Here is a 20,658-nt window from a genome sequence, read left to right as displayed (position 1 = left end):
GTAGCGATACAGAACTAATCTGATCTGAGGTTACATATCAAATACAGTCACTGGGACAATAAAGTGCTGCTATATACCTAGGCAAAACATAACTTGCTACAAGTATGAGCCAAGAATCTTAGATTTACAAGGTCAAATGGCAAGGGTGTCTGTCCAGGTAGAGTCTGAAGATGTGTCTTCAGCCCACGTCTGAAATTGCAACCAACTGAGTCCTGACAACAAGTTCGGAGTTGAAGACACAGTGGACAGAACAATGGCGGCAATACCTGAAGATTTATATGTAAGTGATACTGCTAGATGGCTTCGTCTAACAACCCAGCAATTTACTTACTCTGAAATTTGGCTGGAACATGTAAATAACTAACTGTCAGTGCTCCCGCCCCCTAGCTGTTGTGTTTTTGTTTTTTCCCGATCCATGTGCTTTTGTTCTCCTTGTGTTTTAGCCCTGCCCTGCTCCCCGCCCGGTTCTCCACCCATCTGATTGCTCATCGCCTTCACCTGCCTGCCTGCACACCTGCTTCCCATCCCCTTGTCAGCCCTGCCCTATATCTGCCCTGCGTGTCCCTGTTCTATTGCTAGTTCATAGCAGTTAGTTCCTGACTGTCTTTGTCCCCGCTGTTTTTCCCTGTTCGTTGCTGTGTTCCGTTTTCGACCTGCCCGTTTTTCGACCTGATTATTTGCCTGCCGCTCTGTATTGTTTGCCCAATCTCTCTGCCTGCCTGTTGTTCGACCCTGCCTGTTCCGGTTTACCCATTCCTGGATTATCCCTCGGACTGCCTCTCTGGTTTTCGACCCTGCCTGTGTACTGTTCTGCTCTCGTCTGATTAAATCTGCCCAGAAATCGACGCACTGTGGTCTGCGACTGAGTCCTTGCCTGAGTCCTGACACTAACGTTTGCTATGCTTCCCCTATCATTCAGCCGACTGCATGCAATAGACGTTATAAGTAACGTTAATGTTACAAGCACAGAAAGAATCTCAAAACTCAATCTGGTGCAACACATTTAATGTTGGATGTAAATCTGAAACAAGAAAACAATGTTTCAGCGGTGAGCTGGGCTGGAACTTCAGCGGTCTCGTCTCCAACGTCCAACTCAAGAACAGTATCTAATTACATTATTAAACTGATTACTTAATACACATCGAGTGTAACAAATTCTCATAAACAATCACAAATTAACAGGGACAGTATCTTGACAATATCAGAATATCCAAATATATTATTCTATTTTCCTGTATTATTATAATGTTATCTTTACAGTAATTATTACCTTTCCATTCACTCACATCACCTTTACAACTACGTCTGATAGAACTGATCCACTGTATGTTTCACTTCCTTATTTACATTCTCCGTCACATACGTCACCGAAGGACCACTCACTGTTTCCATGGTGATGTAAACACTCCGAAGCTGAATTGTTAACCGATCACTCGTTCAACAGTATTAAATCGGTCAAATACTTTGTAACCCAAACGGTCACAAAATATTCACCTATCACTCCGTTACACCTACAAAGGTAACATATATATATATATATATATACACACACATATATATATATATATACGTACGTTCACCTGAGTACCATGGGAGTCAAACTATGTTACATTTAAAATTATTAAATATCTTTTAAACAGTAACAAAACTTTAACAGCATTCACTCGCTAGCGAACAGGCTAACGGCTTTGAGCTACCGCTAGGATGCTAGCTAATTAAACAAAATTATTCATTAAATAGAAACAGACAATTACCAGGCATTACAACATCTTAGTTATGATTATCGAATACAATACTACATTTGGGAGTAACATTTGGGATATGACATCCCTCACCTGAAACAAGAAAACAAACGTTTCAGCGGTGAGCTGGGCTGGAACTTCAGCGGTCTCATCTCCAACGGCCAACTCAAGAACCCAGCCCGAGCTCCCTAACCGCACCCGCTGCCAATCCACAGCGCGTGGACGGCAGACAGACACAATAACGGCAGAGACACAGACAACCATAACGTACGATCAAGGAGGGGTAATCGTGAATGCACCACATAGACACAAATTTTCCAATGCACATAAAAGCCTACGTGCCACATTCACGTAAGTAAATTGCTGGGTTGTTAGATGAAGCCATCTAGCAGTATCACTTACATGTAAATCTTCAGGTGTCACCGCCATTGTTCCGTCCACCGTTTCTTCAACTCCGAACTTGTTGTCCGGGCTCAGCTGTTTGAAATAACAAGCCTCTGGCCAAGCACTGTCTGCCTGTCGTTCAGTTCACGGAAGCTGTCAATCAAGGTTCAAGGAAGTCGTGTGGGTGTCATTGCGCTGAAAGTGAGCAATCATAAGAGGGCCAGTGACTCCCTTGGTTTCCTATGAGAGGCTGTTTAGGGCGAAATCATTGAAACACTTGCACGTTAACATTTCACTTGTGTATACATATGAGAGACTTACACATACACACAGACTACTTGCACATGTAGACGATACAGTTGCACATGCATACACAGTGCTTGTGCGTATGATAGGCTACGGTTGCACACACACTACTCACTTGCGCATCCATTCACCTGTACACACACATGCTATTTGTACTCAGCACTCAGTGGTTGCGCGCATGTATGTGGGTGTGAATGCAAGACCATTTTCAATGCGCCCGGAAGTCGTTTCATTGTAACAGGAAGGCACACTTATGGCGCGAAGAGCAACGTTCGTTTCTAGACTAGCTGCACACCATGGCGGACAACAATGTTACTGCCGAGGCGGTGAACATTCTGCGAACTCTTCGTGGTTCGCCCGTGCTGATTAATTCGATAGCTAATACCATCAACACGAGCGCCACCACGCCTGCACATTCCAGTCAGATTGAATCTGAAATTGGCACATTGTTTCGACCAACACTGAGTACGGGACCTAGGAACGTAAATGTCACCCAGCCCCTAACGTTACCCAGCACACCAGCACCAGCGTGGCAGACTCCTCGTTATCAAGTGAGACAATACAGCAGCTGGGGCTCCAAAGGAAAGAAAAGGTATGTAACTAACTTAGTACTACCGCATATTTTTCTTTATATGTAAGTCTTTAAGTGACGTAAATTGTAGTTTAACTAGCTAGGCCAGTTTGTATAGTAAAGTTAACGGTTGCTAGCTTGCAGGTACAGTTGGAAACGTTAGCGGGCGGGGTCAGCGTACATTATCTAAAGTGGCGTTGTAGACTATTTTGACTTAATGGGAGCTTTCTGGTTCTGGGTAGGGTGAATCGCCACAGGCATCCGGTTAGAGATGAGTCGTCAAGGATGTTCAGAGGTTCAGAATATTTATTAATCAATGCCAACACTCCAATGGCAATTTATGTTATGTGGTTCTAGAAAACAGTAACAACAATATATAAGAAACTGAAATCACAATCTCAATACAAGAAATAATCGTAATATAACTATACAGTTTAGGGTAAATTCTTTACTGCCCCCTAAAGGTTACATTTTAGCAACATAGTATTCTTAATCTTAAACACGAGCGAACGGATTCATAATATCCCAATGTTTAATAGGTACAGAGTACTCGAATCTAAGTACAAATTCTGCCGCAAGCGAATATAACTATAGCAACAAACAATCATATAAACAAGAGAACAGTGAGTGCACCGCGAAATTCCGGAATGGAAACTAAAAGTGCGTTACAGCAATTAAATTGCCTTGTACTGGCAAACACATTGGTAAGCACTGCATACGAATTGCAATCGATGTATTGGAACATGGGAATACCTCGTTTACATTAAACACTCAAAAATGTCTGTAAAATGTACATACACACAGCAGATTGCTACCCGCTAAGTGAAGATACGTAAAAAGATATTAGGAGGTAAACTCGCGTGCTCATAACCACAGCACGCAATATTACAAATATCGAACGGTTTTATTACCTCAATTAACTGTTCGTAATTCCTTTACTAAACAGTATTAGCACCCGATAATAAGGATCAAAACACAATTTACGATTAGCTGCACGCACACAACACAAACTGCATCGTTAATGGATTAGTTAAGATGACGTGTTTCCTCACTCTCGCTCTAATGTCATGATCTCGCGCTAGCTGCGAGAATATTGGTTTCAGAGTGACAACTCTCCCCACTAGGGGGAGACTTTTCCACAGGCGTTACCACACTTGCTGAGGTTTAACACGTTCTTTACCTCATTTCCCAGGCCAAAACCACCATTTCATAGAACGTATTATAAAGATGTTATTCTACTGCCAACCCCCAATGAAACCTTTGTCATGAAACAGAAGACGAAACGGCGGCTACATGAAAATGGTCACATCCTAAGCGCCTTTCTGTTTGATAAAACTTGGGACTATAGAACGGCCATGAGTAAAATATATGACGCCTTTAAAGGGAAGATTCCATGTGGTTCGAGGTAAGTTAAGTTGGCTAGTTTGTACAGTTGTGGGAAAACTTTTAAAACCACTCAGGTTTTTAAAATGTAAAGTAGCCTATATAATGCATAAAGGCCCAGAACACATTAACCCTTTCGCTGGCACAGTCACACTGGTGTGATTAGCGCGTATGCTAAAACCGGTGCGATTAGAACACGAGACTGGAAAAAAATTTAGGTAATTCTAGCCTTGAGGAAACAACGATTTTTAAAAAGATATCAAGTGCAGCGGTGAAAAATATGAAAAGCTAACGTAACATGTAACACGCGTGCATAAAAATAAGTTATGTGCGAAAGGGTTAACAGTAATGATTTAAATCTTTAGACCAAATTCTACCAATAACCATTAATGTTCTCCCACTGTCTTTTTTTGTCAGTCTAGAAATGCTTATGCCTTGTGGAAACAAGTTAGTTGCTCCTACACTGTGTGAAGGCCAACAGCTAGACGCCAATATGATACAAAAAGTTTTCAAACGAGCTTCACTGTATCTGAGACCATCTGTAGCTCTTGAGGTAAGCAGCAGACATGGCTGGCATAAACTGGCTTCAAGTATAAATCATTTTTTGGTAGTGTCTTGGTAGTCATTGATCACGGGCAAGGGTAGCAGTTAACTTGTGTTTTTAAGATTGAGATTGAGGAAAGCTCAGAGTCAGAGGATAGCTGGGTGCAAAAGGAGGTGGGTATGTGTGACACAAGGGATGACCAACCAACAGCATTTACAAGAGTTTGCAGAAAAAGTGGAGGAGATCACACCAGAGCTTCAGCAAATGCTCTAGCCCCAACAATTGGGCAAGTAGCAACCGAGTCACGTAGGTCGATTTCCGGACATGGTGAAACAAGTACCCTGGCCTCTTCCAGTGTCCAACAAAAAGCCCCAAGAAGCTCCCAAGCTTCATCAGTACAGCCATCTACAAGTGGCCAAGACCCAGGGCAATGGCAAAATGACTATGGAAGTTACATAAATCTCATAAATGAGACATCTGATGAAGATGATGATAATGACCTTTACACTGCCATCATTGCAAGTATTGAGGAACAGAAGTAAGTGAATTGTTTTATTTCAGAAAAAGTTTCTCTAAACTTTGACAACATACTTTGCAAGAGAGAAAGTCTTACTTTTCAGTGAAGAGAAATGAAGGTTTGAGAAGTTGTCATTAAGTCAATACTCTGTAATTATATGTTTAACGTGCCTTAGGTTACACCCACACGGACTTCAATAATTGTCAGATATGTAATGTAAAGATAGATGTTTGTTTTTGTCATGCTATTTGCATGAGTTGTTTATAAAATTGTAGCATTTCATGCAGTTAAAATTACAATCATTATCTTCAGCATTATAATGGACATTATGTGATCAAGGTATATGCATGTTATAAGTAATGCTGCTGAATTTGGTACATTTACCCTGAATATGGCCTTATTTGGGTTCAGGATTAAGAAACATTGTTATTGAAAGATTTCTGTAATTCTCATTTTTTAGACGGCCCAAAGAAGACATCCCCATAAATGAAATCTTGAGTGAACTTGGTGACAAGATCACAAACAAAGGCATCTGCAAGTTTAATATCATTCGAGTGGCAGTCCTTGATGGAGCTATTCGGGGGTTTCGGAGAATGTCATACAACCCTAACTATATGATGTCAATTAAATTCTCTGATGACGGTAAGTAGTGAAGAGGCAGTAGATCTTGTTGGCCCCTGATGACAATTTCTCCGGCTGCTTATGGATGCACTTGCTCAGTCTGAAATGTTTGAGGGACGTGAGGGACACTTGAACTTGGCACTTGATTCCTTTGGTCTGTATATATGCATTTGGTCAGAATACTATGTAAAAACGGATTGTTCACTGTAAAAATTTGATTCTTTAGTGTTATGGAAAACAATAGTGGGTCCTTTAATACTAGAAGCGCCGAGCGGCGGTCATTTGACCGCTGTGACTTCCTACTAATAGCACTGGGCTGGGTTTACCTACTTAAAGCACGGCTAGGCGGTCAAAAGACTGGTGAGTCATTAGACAAGGACACTTTTACTGACACATAATGATCGCTAGATGGCGCTTCTTGCACAAAGCAAATAGTTTGCTTACAAGATCAGCTTGAGCTCGTCCAATGTATCATTTCCGTGTAGATAGTCGGTGATTTTTTCATTAGAACGTTTGTTGTCCAGCCCTTTCATCATTCAGCATAATGTTTTTACTGAGAAAACCATCTGAACAACACTAAGCAAGACTAGTTCAGGCAACTTTTTCATAGTATTTTTATTTAATATTTAGTCTTCTGCCTTGGAGAATTAATTTATTTTTAGAGATGCCACACACACGACAGCAGTTGGTCAGTTGGTCTGTAAATGCGTAGCCCAGCTTTATAAACATTCAGTTGTTGACTGACATCACGTCGTTGTCCCTAGTCTTTCATTTATTGTAAGGGCACAGTCCAACTAGTGCAAAAATTATTGTTGCAACAAATTACAGATTTGGACATTCTAATTGTTGGGCGACGTGTCGGGTGACGGGGTTATAAACCGCGTCACGGGGTTATAAGACCTCACGCTTATTCAGTAGAACAGCCTATCAGAATGACAAGACAGGCAGCATTTGGTTGAGAATTACAATTTGTGTAAATTGAAACTTGTACAAGTTTAGAGTGTGAGAGTCCTTTGGGTGGCACTGGAGAAGTAGGCTAAAGTGTTTCAGTTCCAAACTCGTCTGTCTCTTATCGCTTACACCACACAATAAGCCCTCCTGAGGATATAAAGCTTTACATTTGCATTTGAATAAATTAGTCATCTACCACAACTAACAGATAAAGCAAACACTACGACTTTTCAAGGCATTCAGTAGACTATCATCTAGCCTGACGAGTAGCCTACGAGTAACACCTCCCAACCCCCTCCCAATAGAGTGCCATAGTCTATCGTTAGTGTCTCGCTTTTGAACGATTTGGCCTGAACTAGTTCATACTACGAACAGCCTACCACCGCCTATCATGAGTCTTAGCTAAAACTAATTCCACACATGTAATAGAAAATGTAGGCACAGCTTGAAAGTGAATAAATATGCATGAATGTTGTTTTTACAAAATATGTATGTCGCAATTGAGTTTTGTCAACAAAGCTGTGTCGGATGTCTAGGCTTTTAGAATAAATTGAATTTATTTAAACTGAACTACAGCATGAAAAAACACCTTTTTGGAAAATCGACAGCTGTGTAGTTTATTTACAGTAAATAAAGAAAAATTAATTATACATTACACAAGACAGATATATAGGTACTCTATACAATGAAAAATGCACTAAGTAAATAACTACATAACAAAGTTGTCAGGACTCAGGCACGGACTCAGACGCGGACCACGAGTGCTCCAATTACAGGCGTTTATAAGCAGAATCCTCAACCAAGCAGGCAGTCCAAAAACAGGCAGGGTCAAAATACCAGGTAAGCAGTCCAAGGGCAAAACAGGGATCAAAAACCGAAACAGGCAGGGTCAAACCTTGAAGGCAGGCAGATCAGGCAATCAGGACAGAAGGGCAGGCAAAAAACGAAGTCGAGGAACAGGCGAGGCAAAAACCAGCAAAATCCAGACAGGGTAAGCAGGCGGGAAACGAGACAGGCAGAAACACTGAAACGATCTGGCAAACAACACAGAGACAAGCAGGGTAGATATAGGGCTGGGCTGATTAGGAGATGGGAAGCAGGTGTGCAGGCAGGCGGGTGGAGACAATCAGGTGGGCGGAGACAGGGCGGAGAGCGGGGCAGGGCTAGAACACAAGGAAAACAAAGGCACATGGACAGGGAAAAACAAAAACACAACAGCTAGGGGGCGGGAGCCCTGACAAAAGTACTTTTCTAGCTATTTAGTATCCTATGTGTCGAGATGCTGTAACCCCTTGTGCACAGCCTGTTCAAGCAGGGAATGATGTGCCTTTATTCCGCCTCGCCGTTTTGTGTTTCCATTTCAAGTGGAGAGATAATCGTCCGACAGCCTAGAACAATAGCCTAGGTGTGATCCCAACCCCCTCCTAACGACCGCGTCATGAATCACTTGGTCAAGTTCCCTTCAACGTAAGCTAATGTTTTGCAAGTGCCTTTATCACTACTGAAAGGCATTACATTTGGCTTACATGTCTGGCAGATGTCATAAGTTTTGTTCCCTGAACATCAGCCGATTTGGCACTGTCTCAAATCAAGTAAAGTTCCCATCAGACTGTGCTCAGGATGCTCTCGGAGCATTTGCCACAGAAAATTCACGTAGATGTCCGGCAGATGTCATAAGTTTTGTTCCCTGAACATCTGCCGACTTGAAACAGTGAGGAAATAGTCTCGGGTAGTTTCTCAGCCCCACTGTCAACCACAACTGCCTGATACATTGTGCTCGTAATGACCGTGTCAAGAATCATTTGATTTGTTCACCAACTCAAGTCAAGTTCCCTTCAAACTGTGCTCAGGATACGTGCATGGCTTTGTCAACATTCCAAGCACAGCTTTGGTGCGTTCTTGGAGCATTTGCCACAGACAAGTCACTTACATGCCTGGCAGACGTCACAAGTTTTGTTCACTGAACATCTTCCGATTTGGCATTGTCTCCTTTTTGCAGGCGGAGAAGGAGTTCCAGGCATACGTCGCTTACGTGCTGTTGCCCCCGTTGCCTTCGCCATTTTCTGGCACGCACATAGCTCTTTAGCCAGCTCGAGAATAAATTTCCTTCTGCTTTTGGTGACGTTCATGCACTGTTTGTACAGAACATATGCATTAATCGCAGCCAGGTCAAGCAGATTATAAAACACAGCCACAGGCCAACGGTGGCTGTCTTCCTTTACCGAATACAGCCGTGCCATTTGATCCATGACATCAACACCAACTTTAGTGCTGTTGTAATAGGAAATTGTTTCAGGCAGTTTCTTTGCGCCATCATCAGTTGAAACTGTCTGATGCATTGTGCTCAGGATGCATACATTTTTCTTGGGTTTTGCTTGGTATATCGTGAGTGTGGCTTTTCCCGCCCTCAGCACCTTGGTGGAAAATCTTTCAGACTGTGCCTGTGTACAAGGGGGCATTTCTCGTCTGTTTTTATTCATCGTGCCAACAATAGTGGTTTTGTTCGCCAAAAGATTGTTTGCCAGTGCCAACGAGGTGAAGAAATTGTCCGTCGTGACATTTTTTCCTTTCCCCAGAAAAGGCTCCATCAGACGCATCACAACACTGTTCGATAGCCGCTGACCAGCTGGTCTAGTGTCATCTTTCCCTAGATACGGAATTGCGTTCAGCATATACTTTGTTTCGACATCAGCGGCCACCTAGAATTTGATACCAAATTTGTCTGGTTTATTGGCCATGTACTGTGTGAAACGACAGCGCAACTTGGTAGGGAACAGTTGTTCATCGACAGTAATGTTCTCACCGGGTGTGTACGAAGCAATACTGTTTTTCACAAATTTATCGAAAATCTCGGATATCATGGCAAATTTATCTGTCACAAGGCGGGCAGCCCTTGTGTTCTTGTCATCAAAGTGCAGATAGCGCATGATATCTCAGAATTTCTGTCGAGACATTGTCTCTTTGAAAATGGGATTTCCCAAGTCAGCAGACCAGTACTCATCCAGGTTAATGCTTTTACCGCCTGTAATTCCTCTAACATAGAGGATACCCACGAATGCTTTCAGATCGTCAGCCGTCAGTTTGAATTTATCAGGATTATTTCAATCAGCTTCAGCTTGAGTGTATATTTGAAGCTTTTCCCACATTTCTGTGTCAATCAAACACAGTAAACTGCTCAATTGACTTGTAATATTGTCCTTGGCATAACGTGTGGGCCCTGGGGTTTCTCTCATTATATTGCACTCTCGCACTTGTAGATTTTGGTCCAGATCCCTAAACCGGCTCACTCAGTGCAGCATAAGATAGCACAGATCCTCTCACTTAAGGTATGCTAATACCTGTATTCATTTGTCTAGATGGCTTTATTGTAACCACAGTCCTGCTCACAGACTTCAACTATCACTTTGGCGGCAGCTAGCTGCTGCGACAATTGACACTTCTAAAGGAACCAGCGATGGGTGATTGAGAACTGTTCTTGCTAGGGAAGACAATCTAATTACCAGACCTCCAGTAGTTCACCACCGGTACTCTGTTGTCTATCCTGATCAAAGACGAAATAATCTCATTACCAAACCCCCGGTATTTCACCACATGTATTCCCACCCTTATTGATAGTTATTTAATTATTGTCTATCCCGATCAAAGCGCGGCATCTGTATAAAGAATGTCTTCAGTGGACCCTCAGGGTCAGATTGACTCCACTGAACCCAGAGTGCGTTTTCACGTATTTCTGACAACTGCCCTTCCTGTAAATAAAGAAGTCTTTTCTGCAAAGATTGGAATTGCGCCTTGTTTTTCCTTACACACTCTACCCCGAGGGTTGCCAGCAGTTTGTTCAGCCCATACCGTGCCATCTCTAGCCTCTTGAAATGAATCCCAAGCACACTCGATTTCAGAGTCTGATTCTGAACCTGAATCAGATTCAAGGTTCAGATTGAATTCACTTCCGCAATCGCTCTCCTCATCTCCATCGGACACCTCAAATTGTTCGCCCTCCGATTCCATTTCATCAATATTACACAGCAGCTCCAGCGCTTGCTGTGGGGTATATCGCACTCTCTGAATCATTGTAAGTAATGCACCGCGCAACCGTGCCCGAATCGCCCAAACTGTGTAGCTGCACCACTACACAGTGTGCTGTAGACATACCAATTTATTGCTCTCGATGTCTCAGAAGTGCTACTGTGAACACAATGAGCATAACAGCCCTGCCCATGCCATCATCTCCTCTTATCACCTGCTGATTGCCCTTATTATATTGAATGAATTACCATTTGCAAAATTCCTGCAAACTATTTATGTCATATAATGATTAGTTGCGACCATGTATGTGAAACAAAATCTGTTTATTATACGTTTTTCCGCTTTGTAAAACATCTGCATTTCAACATTGCAAATTATTGTTGCAGCACTAAAATAATGTCATGACATGAGAATTGAGCTTACTATAGTCTACACACAAACTATCAGGGTCAGATGATGATTAGTTATGCACATGGACGTGAAACAAAAGCGCGTATATTAGTTATCCACTTTTCAAAACATGTTTGTATTTCATTTTTGTAAATTATTCTTGCTGCTGTAAAATAGTGGCAGGTCATGACAACAGGGCTTGACATAGTCACTATCGAAGTCGTATGATGATTAGTTCCGCACAGTCCAAGTAGTGCCAAAATTAGAGTAAATAGTTACGCCCATGTAGTCCTACATGAAACGAAAATGTGCTTCATAGTTATTAAACTGTTTTTGTCGTCATTCGGCACATTATGTTTATGTTATATTTATGTTTATGTTATACACACACACATATACATACATACATAATGCATCTATATTATTTCGATGTCTCAGAGAGGCTATTGTGAATAGTAACAGCCCCGCCCATGCTGTCATCTCCTTTTATCACCTGCCAGTTGGGCCCTAAAGAGTTTTATTATATTGAATGAATTACAATTAGCAAAATTCCTGCAAAACTATCAAAATCATGGTTCATTACGTTACAACAATAACTTAATTGTCGTCATTTTGTTCAATAAACGACTTAAGGTCGTTTTAATTCCTTTGACAACCTAGGTGTACATTATATTTGCGTTTGTAACATAGACTATTATTGAAACGTGACCGGTACGTTTCAAATGTGTCCGGTAAAATAAATTTCTTCCGTATATATGTATATGTATATGTATTATATATATATATAGGCTGTATAAGTATTTTATAGATAGATAGATATGAACTATACATATTATGCTGCTATAAATACAAATCTTATTCACATATCTGAATGACAGACAACGAGTACGAGCGAATCCTTGCAACATATGCTGCGAGAAAAGAGAATCGCAGCCTTGAAAGGCAGGAAACAACATGGCTGAACGCGAGGCTGGCAGTAGTTTTGCACAAATAGGAGCAAAATAGCTTTAAACTAGCTTGTACCGGTGTGATTTTGAAAATTCAAAGATGCTAGGTGATAACACGCACAAATCTAGGAAAAGTCATGAAAGGAGGGTCCTGGAATTTGATTGAGTGCAGAGAATTCTTTTTTTTTTGGTCGCTGCGGTCACATGACCGCCGCTCGGCGCTTCTAGGTTCTAGGTAAGTGGGTCGGACCAGCACGGCACTTCTAGTGTTAATTTACAATTAGCTATACAGGTTTTTCCAAGGTGGTAATTGCCAGGTTGATTTTGTTTGTTTTGTTGTTTTTTATTCTCTCCTTTTCCAGCTATGCGGGAGGACAGATATTTCATTGCAGGCAGGTCCATTGCAGTCAGCCTTATTCATGGAGGCCCCCCACCAAATTTTCTTTCACAAACCCTCTTTACCTGCATAGCAGAAGGACCAGAGATGAGCAGACCTGTGCTTGAGGATATTGCAGACATTTAGCTCTATGAACAACTGAAAAAGGTTTGGAAGTGGAAGTGTTATATCATCTTTATCAGTACTATTATGAGTGGTCTACTTTTTCTAATAGCATGCTAAATTAACATTTTTGATCAGGTTACTGAGTCCAGAACTCTGGAGGAGCTCAAGAAGTCGACAGAGCCTCTGACGGACTACCTTGCATATGCTGGCTGCCTAAAACATCTTACAAGTTTGACTGACAAGGATCAGCTACTGGAGGATGTTTTAATGTTTCAAGTGGTTCACCGTGTCCATGGTCCCTTTGAAAGGTATATTTTGTCACAATGCTATGATATATGCAGGCTCTAATGTGGGTTACAGCAACGGCAGTAGTGTAATTTTTAGCATTTAGGTTTAGAGATGGATTGAAAACACTTGGAGTGCTCCAAAAGATTAAGCAATATCCCAAAGCCTTTCTCTGCTACAATCCTCGAAGCCTGACAGCAGACACCATGGATGCACTTTTTGAAATCAGATGGTCAGAAGTGGGGAGCAACAATAGAGTGGATGAAAACAGAGTGGTTTCTTACTGGAGGGACTACTTACAGGATGCTGAAGGTGGGTGTTCAAAAAGCTTCAGGATGTGGCACAATTACCTGCACCTAACAGCTGAGTTGAATTGTGCACCTTCATGATATTGTATTCACTATCGGAACGCTCCATACTAATTAATGATTTGTAGTGTTGAGAAGGTGATGTGATTTATGCCAGAGGTGACTGAAGGAGTATATATTAAAAGAAAAAATGTGTGATTCCTGTACATACATTTACTTAACAGAAGTTTTATAATATTGGCATTGCTAGCTGATGGATCTACCATTTGACCTGCAGGAACACTGCTCTTCTGTTTATGATTTTTCTGTTTTATGCTGGCTCTGAGTGAAAGAAATATGTGTCCGTTCTTTGTAAACATGTTTACTTTTTTGCTAACAGTCATTTCACAGTGATTTCAATAATAGCTATGGATCTTATCTGATGGTGCTTTTTATTTTTAATCAGAGGAAGTTGGAGGACATATTAACATTTGCATCAGGATCCAATGTGGTGCCACCCATTGGACTTTCTCCTCAGCCGTCTCTGGAATTTCTTCAACACCTGCATCAACTGCCTTCAACTGCCGATTCATAAAACCTATGAGGACTTCAAAACCAACATGGACTTTGCTGTCCAAAATACTCAGGGGTTTGGAATGGTGTAAACTCATTAAAGTGTGTGACCACTTTTTTCCTCAAATACAGGACGATTATGATGACTATGCACTTTGTTTAAAATTCAGTACATTTTATTTTGTTAAAATAAATGAAAAGGCCAATGTACTTACTCATCTTAAGATTGTTCACATGGTTTAAAGTTATGGAAAAATAGTTTTATTATTGACAGATGTTGTAGCAGAGCCATATACTTAAAGAGGGCTGTGTACAAACTAATGCCTATTTGTGTTGTACTGTTTGTTAGAACATGCAAAAAAAAAGTTGAACGTCTGAAATAAACATAAAGCAAACTCGCCTGACTCGTCCGTGATATTAAGACGAGTTTACATTTAACTGTCTCGTTTCAAGGATATTTACAAGAGTTAAGAATAAATTGATTCCATGATTACCATCATCTCTTAATGGATCAATAGTCCGATGAATTTCCTCAATGGTGGCGTTATTTACACGGAAATTGTTTTCGGGAATTTCAATACTGTTGCGGAGCTCAAGCTCAGCCGGGCCTCCGCTGTCACCAGTAACTGAGGATTCACTGGCGTCAAATACACTATTCACAGCTGTGTTATTCTGTCCAACGTTACAAATCACACCTCTATGCCACAACTGCAAAGGTGTCATGTTTCCCTCAGTAGAAAGTGCGTGGTTATTCCACTGGTTTCGAAATTCCCTGACAGCCCTTTGAATCCGCGGTAAATAAATGTAATGTAAACTAAACACGTGAAGTTCAGACAATGAATCAAGTATACACTGATTTTCCATGAAATTAAATAAGTCAGAGAAATAGTAGGACACAACGCGCCCAAAGCCTTTCGATTCTCCATACCGCGATCACATCTGACTCGAGGGCAATCCAAAGTTCTGTACTCCTTCCTGGAACAGGGACAGTACACTGGAAGCTCTGTTATTGTTTAGGCACTCGAGGTATATAATTGTACGGCTGTACCCGTCAACGCACCCATGGAACACCATCCTCCAGTTGACCAATTTATGGTTTCCATCGATATGCCTGGCAGTAGAGAGGACATAGCAAAGATGGGTTATTAAGATCCTAAATTGAATTTTTACTCCGATCATACTGTACACCTATGAACTGAGGAGACGATTAGTTCAATGACATGGCATGACAAAGTCCAATTAATCGAAGACGTTGCTAATAAGCCCAAGGATAGCCTATAGGTCAGTGAATAGGTTAGGCTACGGCTTCGTTTATAGTTTTGAAACATGTTAATAAGTTTTCCTGGTCAACTTGTGTCTTTTAGGACATGTTTTAAGGAGCAGATAGCTAGACATCCATCCATAATAAATCTGGCCAAACTCCTGATAGTTGATCATCCCGCAGTAACCTCAACATTTAGTGAGGTGTGCACTGCTTTCCTGCTATTTCTCACACTTCCTGTCTCAGTCGTGTCAGCAGAGCGCTCTTTCTCCAAATTGAAACTGATAAAAACGTATCTCAGGAGCACAATGGGTCAAGAGAGGCTTTGTGGATTGGCCATGTTGTCAATAGAGAGTGAGCGCGCTAGGAAGCTTGACGTCACAGGTATCGTCAATGACTTTGCAGAACGCAAGGCTCGTCGAATGCCTTTTCAATAAAATAGTAGGCCATAAATTGGCACGCTGATTTTTTCTCAGACTCAAACCACCCAAAAGATATTGAACACAAACTATACAGACATGCAGACAAGCCCAGATGCTAGCCTATAGGCTATATAGGATTTAAAAAAAAAAAAAAAAAAGTTCATACAAGTTGTGCATAGTTCAAAGTTTCTGAGTGCTTCGAAATTATATTTGAAAAAAAGTCTTGTTAGACTAGTCCACATGTGGTTCAGTATAGTGTTTATGTGGCTTTACGTATTGAATTTATTTGTAATGTATATAGTTTAGCCTAACCCAGCCTCTTAGGGAGCAAGCCAGCTCAACTAGGTGCCGGTCCCAAGCCCGGATTAATGGGGAGGGTTGGCATTAGGAATTATAGCCTAAACTATAATGAGAATAGATGATTAACTGTTTAATATTGGCCTATGGTTTTGCACTCCACTCTTGTCACTGGCATAGGCGGGGTTGGGGCCGGGGGGCCCTCGACCAATTTCTGCCCCAGGGCCCTTTGTAAAGTTGTTCCGCCACTGATGGTCACACCGATATGTGGAGCCGTTTAGCGCGCATGCTAACTCCGGTGCGATTACAACACAAGGTTAGAAAAATTCTAGTTAATTTTAGCTTTGAGGATTTCAATGATTTCGCCCTAAACGGCCTCTCATAATTTCCGCCCCCAAATTGTCAAAACTCAGGTCGATTCGCGCGAGCAGAGTTAACCTGCGCGAGCGTGTACGCCCTCCAGCGCTCGCCAAGCAGAAATTCTCTCGCGCGTGGTGGCTGCTTTGTGCGCGAGAATGTTTTATACGTTCGCGAGCATATTTCCTGCGCTCGCGACTTTTGACAGAAAAAGCAGTGCCCATGACCAGCTCGAGGCACGAAGACATCGTCGATAAGAAAGGTCACTCCAGTAGTTTGGAGATATTTTGGCTATTTACAATCCGACAAAAAACAGAACAGAGCATCAAAGACAGGCAACACCACAAACCTGTTTCATCATTTGAAACAATATCACCCGTTAGAACATGCAGAAAGTAAGAAATTACAGTCCCAAATGAGTGTTGTTAGCGGACCCTCGACAAGCACCAGGCCAGTACCCAGTGCGACTACCTAGCCGCAAACGATCGTATCAGCATTTTCCAGCACCGTGCCTTACGACAAAAAACGAAAAGACACAAAGACATCACAAATACAATTGCATATTACACTGCAAAAGACATGCTTCCCATTAGTACTGTCGAAAATGAGGGATTCAAGTAGCTTATCAGCTGTCACAGGGCAGCGTTAAAACCTGAGACTGTAGACAGACTTGTCTTTCTTGCTCGTAACTTGTGGGGTAATGGTTATTCTTGTTTAAAACTTGTACAGAAGATACTGACCACAGTTGAGAATTTTCTTTTGTCTATTTATTTTGTTTACATTGTCAGCGAAAACACTTACAAACTGTTTCAAACTGTCTGTACAAAGGGTTTGGCATGCTGACCAGAATTAAGATTTCTTTGTCTATTTATTGTTTTATTTATTTACATTATCCTTGATGTAACACGTAGGACCTTAGGGCCCTGGGGTGTTCTTATTAGGGTCGGGTTGATGAGGGTAATGGTTTTAAGAGCGTTGCAATAGACTGGTGATTACCGCGACACCCCTGGCACATCGCATTTGTAAACTGTTCAGTTGCTCGTCGTCCTTTACTCTTAGCACGGTAGGTGAGTAAAAATTAAATTGTAGAGTTATATGGTGACTGCATGAACGTAACTGTTAAAAGACATTCTGTTATTGAGTGTACTCAGATGTGGTTGTGCTGTTGTTTGCCAGGGTGCAGTGTTTTGTTTTCGCCACGATGAGGCGCAGGTCTGTACGGTACGTCCAGGGGTTCAGATTGTTTTTTTTTTTTTATTCCCTCCTTGACTGACAAAGAGGAAGATGTCGGGTCATGTTGAGTCCCACAATAAATATGCCAAAAGGGGTTGAAGCATATTATTGCCTCCGCCAAATTATTCCCGAATTCAACGCTGATGAAGCCGCGAAGCTCAACAGGTTATGGGCCCAGGAGCAACTCGGGGAATAGTTGTTATGATGTTTAATCGCCGGTAGAAAGTCGCGACGGACAGCGTGCTAATGGCTAACGATAGCATCATGGAGTCACGAGGAACAAGCAGGTCGTCTCGACTCATGTTCGACGGAGATGAAACCAAGTATGAACTATGGGAGACTAAAGTGCTGGGACATTTGCATTTATTAGGATTAAAGAACACGGTTCTGAGAGAACCTAACGGCCAAGATGAGGTGGCGGCTGACGGTAAGAAGAATGCCGATGCGTACGCCGAGTTGATTCAACTTTTGGATGATAAAAGCCTCTCATTAATTATGAGAGAAGCGCCTGACAATGCAAGAAAAGCACTGAAAATTTTGAGGGAATATTATGCCGGGAAGGGGAAGCCCCGCATTATCAACCTTTACACCACGCTGACATCACTTCAGAAGACGAGCAGCGAGACGGTAACAGACTATATCATCAGGGCAGAGACCGCCATTACGGCGCTGCGCAACGCAGGAGAAACATTGGGAGATGGTCTGCTTATTGCTATGGTCTTAAAAGGGCTTCCAGAAAGTTTTAAGCCATTTGCAGTATATGTTGCAAATAATGAGGATAATGTAACATTTGCGGAATTCAAAACAAAACTACGCAGTTTTGAAGCCACAGAGAAGCTAACAGCAGCGGAGTCCAGTGACAATGTGATGAAGACCGTGGCGAGAGCCGGACGGAGGCCCGCCAAGTCAAGTGCACGGAACAGGAATAATGAAGATGCGGACATTGTATGTTTCAAGTGTGGCATGAAGGGTCACCGAGCGAGAGCATGCCGACGAAAGACATGGTGCAGTCACTGTAGGAGTGACACCCACGGCGATGCCACTTGTAGACGCAAAGATAAACAAGATGGAGCGAGGAAAGCCGCAGATGAGAGCTGCAACGGATCCGGGGTAACAGATACAAAGGATTATGTCTTCAAGATCAAGGACCCAGACATCGGGGATCAGCAGCCAGCGCGCAGCATCAACGAGAAGGGCTTGATGGTTGATACTGGAGCTACATCCCACATCGTTAATGATATAGCCAAGTTTAAAAGCTTTGACGACAAGTTCAAGCCGGAGACGCACTGTGTGGAGCTGGCAGACGGCACTCAGTGCATAGGCGTAGCTCAACGTAAGGGAAATGCAGAGGTGCTCCTGATAGACAGTACAGGACAACGACGAAGAGCAACACTGAGAGACGCGTTGTTTATACCGTCTTACCCCCAAGACATTTTTTCGGTGAAGTCAGCCACCGAGAATGGAGCAACGGTCACATTTAAACAAGGACGGAACACACTGACACATAAAGACGGTACCAGGTTCAACATTCATGTGTATGGCAAGTTGTATTATTTGCACACTGAGGTTGAAGATAGTGACAAGTGCAATACTTCACGGACATGGCATGAAATATTAGGCCACTGCAACTATGAAGATGTAATGAGATTAAAAAATGTAGTTGATGGTATGCATATTAAGGGGAAGGCTGTTAAGCCTGATCAAGAGTGTGAGGTATGTATTCAGGGAAAGTTTGTTCAAACCCGAAGTAGAGATCCTGATATAAGAGCAAAGGCTCCCTTACAGATGGTGCACACAGACCTAGCAGGTCCAGTAGCTAATGAGTCTATTGATGGGTACAAATATGTGCAGTCATTCACAGATGATTATTCAAGTGCAGTGTTTGTATACTTTCTTAAGACAAAGAGTGATACAGTGCAGGCAACTGAAAAATTCCTAGCAGATACTGCCCCTTATGGAAAGGTTAAGTGTATCAGATCTGACAATGGCACAGAGTTTATGTGCAGGGACTTCCAGACTCTGTTAAGGAAGAATGGCATCAAACACGAGACATCAGCTCCGTATTCACCCCACCAAAATGGTACTGCTGAAAGGGGCTGGCGTACTCTTTTTGAAATGGGCAGATGTATGCTAGTTGAAAGTCAGCTACCCAAATGTCTCTGGAACTACGCTGTTCAAACAGCAGCTGTAGTACGAAACAGATGCTTTAATAAGCGAACAGGGAAGACCCCTTACGAGATGCTGACAGATAAAAAGCCAAATTTGTCCAAAATGCAGAAATTTGGATCTGTGTGTTACACATACAAAATGAACAAGGGAAAGCTTGATTCCAGATGTGACCAGGGATTTTTTGTCGGTTACGACAAGAACAGCCCCGCTTATTTGGTTTACTATCCTGACACTGAGAAGATTCAAAAACACAGGCTTGTTAAATTTGTGAGCAAGGTAAATGTAGAAAAGCAAACACAGACAGTCAAAACAGAACCAAATGATGATGAGGACAGAGTGAGACATTCTGGAACAGATAAAGTCACACAGGAGGTTAATGAGAGTAAGGAGTCAAGAGTGAGAAACAAAAATCCACAAGACAATACATCTGATGAGCATGACAAAGAAAAGTCAATTGAGGAAGGTAGTGAATCTGCCAATGGGAGGTATCCTATAAGAGAGAGGAGGAAACCAGGTCATTTAAGGGATTTTGTAACAGACAACAGTGATAGTGATGGAATAAAAATTACTATGGATTACTGTTACAGGGCAATGTGTGGTGTCCCACATACATTCAAGGAAGCTATGGAGTCCCCTAACTCAAAACAATGGGTTAAAGCGATGGACGAAGAAATTCAATCATTAAAAGAAAACAACACATTTACTCTAACTACTCTGCCAGAGGGCAAGAAAACAGTGGGGGGTAAATGGGTTTATTCTGTTAAGAGTGACATTGAGGGTAAAGAAAAGCACAAAGCAAGGTTTGTAGCAAAGGGTTACAGTCAAAAGATGGGGATCGATTATGGTGAAACTTTCTCCCCAACAGCAAATCTGACAAGTGTTAGGGTATTGCT

At 42.0% G+C, this 20,658-nt stretch overlaps 1 pseudogene; it reads left to right on the top strand.

Annotated features, from left to right (window-relative positions):
* Positions 1-5,254: 5,254 nt before the first annotated feature.
* The window catches only part of LOC118794015, a 47,404-nt pseudogene continuing 32,000 nt past the window's right edge, over positions 5,255-20,658 (top strand).

This window comes from Megalops cyprinoides, chromosome 19, assembly GCF_013368585.1.
Source record: "Megalops cyprinoides isolate fMegCyp1 chromosome 19, fMegCyp1.pri, whole genome shotgun sequence".
In the NCBI taxonomy this organism is placed as follows: Eukaryota; Metazoa; Chordata; class Actinopteri; order Elopiformes; family Megalopidae; genus Megalops; species Megalops cyprinoides.
This window is presented reverse-complemented; position numbering and strand designations above follow the sequence as displayed.